This window comes from Clinocottus analis, unplaced genomic scaffold (genome assembly GCF_023055335.1).
Source record: "Clinocottus analis isolate CAN_PGR_092001 unplaced genomic scaffold, fCliAna1.0.p SCAF_2, whole genome shotgun sequence".
Taxonomy (NCBI): domain Eukaryota; kingdom Metazoa; phylum Chordata; class Actinopteri; order Perciformes; family Cottidae; genus Clinocottus; species Clinocottus analis.
The window spans coordinates 14,792,054-14,794,255 of NW_027175931.1; positions in this window are offsets into that span (position 1 = coordinate 14,792,054).

Below are 2,202 nucleotides of genomic sequence, written 5' to 3' on the forward strand. Positions count from 1 at the left end.
GCAACCGCGAACCGCCGGACGCGCATGCGCATCGGAACGGATATAGACAATTGCGGGCATACACTGTAACAAGGAGCGAATTGATTGCACGCATCATTGCATCTGGCTACTAGACTGTTACATTCCCACCATTCCTAGCGCAGTATTATTTAACTGAGATTGCTACTATTACTGCTGCTTCTGTGAACACCGTTGTTTGTATTGATAACCGTTTTGCCAACAAATGACTGATACCCCTCTTTCACAGTCTGCTTTTATGTGTTTCTGTTTTATGGATACGGATTAAGTTACTGCTGCTTTTGCAATTTCATTATTACTTCTGTTGCCTATTATTCGCAATTTCAATCTCGTGTTACTGGTCCTAAAGCAAACAATTTCTGTTGTCACAGACAGTGCCGTCCAACTTTCGGCACTACTACCAAATAAAATGACAACTAATAGCAATGTCTTACATCTTGGGTCATTAAATACATTCACCATAGGTATGCCTATGCAGAGTGTGAGCGGCAGTGATGAAGGAAGGCAGATCCCTTAATTACAGTTGCTCTTTATTATTTTCACACCAACACTGCATTTGAGACACAAAGACCACACAACCTGAAACTCTCTGAATTGAGTCTGCCTAAATACAAGCACATTTACAGCTTTATATTCAGATGCAGACTTCTTTGTTTTTGTTTTACAAAACACTATACACAATGTTTTAACATTTAGCACAATCTTCATGAATATATATTCTGGACACCCGTGTCTATAATGGCTTAACTATGAGAGATGCTGGGCAAACCAATCTGGAGCAGGTTCACAGTAAATCTCTCTTTACAGTATTGTAGTACCACATATCAAGACTGTAAATGGAAATTCTCAGTTTCACATGGAGAATTACACAGACACTGTTACTTCATACATAAAGACCATCACCACTCAGGCTAGAAGCCAGGAACAGGGCCAGGAACAACGCCTTCAGAGTCAGGGATGAAACGGGCCTGAGAAGAGCGTAATCTAACTTGTTCCTCGGCATCAGTAAAGCAAAACAGGAATACACAAATAAGATAACCTGTCACTTTAAAGACAGCAAAGATACACAGAGCCTGTGGCAGGGCATTCAGAACATCACAGACTACAAATCCGTGCCACAGACCTGCGACAGAAACTCTCTGCTAAATAACCCCAACAGCCTCTTTGCAAGATTTGAAACACAGAACAGCACATGTCCACACAAGACTCCGCCGCCTCTCCACGATTAGGCTTTGTGCCTGTTTGCTGCCAGCGTGATGAGGACACTCCACTATCAACATCCGTAAGGCAACAGGTCCAGACAACATTCCTGGTTGTGTGTTGGAGGACTGCGCAGCGCAAGGGAGCTTAATTATGTCTTCACGGATGTCTTAATTACCATTCCAAACTGTCCATGGAGGATGCAGTTTGCTCGACTCTCCACCCAGCCCTCTCCCACTTGGAGACAAAAGATTCATATTTGAGAATGCTGTTCATAGACTTCAGTTCAGCATTTATCACCATATCTGCAAATTTAACCAGCTGAGTTGGTGCTCAACACCCCACTGTGTGACTGTGTGACTGTGGCTGCTGGACTTTCTCTGTAAAACGCCACAAGTAGTACGTGTCGGCAACAACACCTTGAGCAACATTATAGTGAGCACAGGGTCCCAGCAAAGCTGTGTGCTCAGTCCACTGCTCTTCACCTCGCTGACACACACCAGACTTCCCCATGTGATTGGTGCTGTATGATGTTTTGCAGTCACAAAACAATCTACAGGACCAATCATATGGTCAAGTTTGCAGATGACAAAAACTTTGGTTGGTCTCACCACCAAGGATGATGAAACCCACTATAGGAAGGAGGTCAGCCTTGTGACCAGAGACAAAGTCGAGACTAAGGAGATTGTAGTTGAATTCCGGAGAGGCCACACTTAACACACACCACTGACCGTCAACGGTGCTGATATTCCTGGGGGTGGACATCAGTGAGGTCCTCTCATGGACAGCCAACACAACATCACTGGCAAAGATAGCCCAGAGACGCCTCTACTTCCTCCGCAAACTCAAGAAAGAAATAACCCCCTCCCCACCCATCATGTGCACTTTTTATCGAGGCACCATTGAGAGCATCCTGACCAACTCCATCACTGTATGGGGCAGGAGCTGCACGGATTTCAACAGCAAACCCCTGCAGCGCATAGT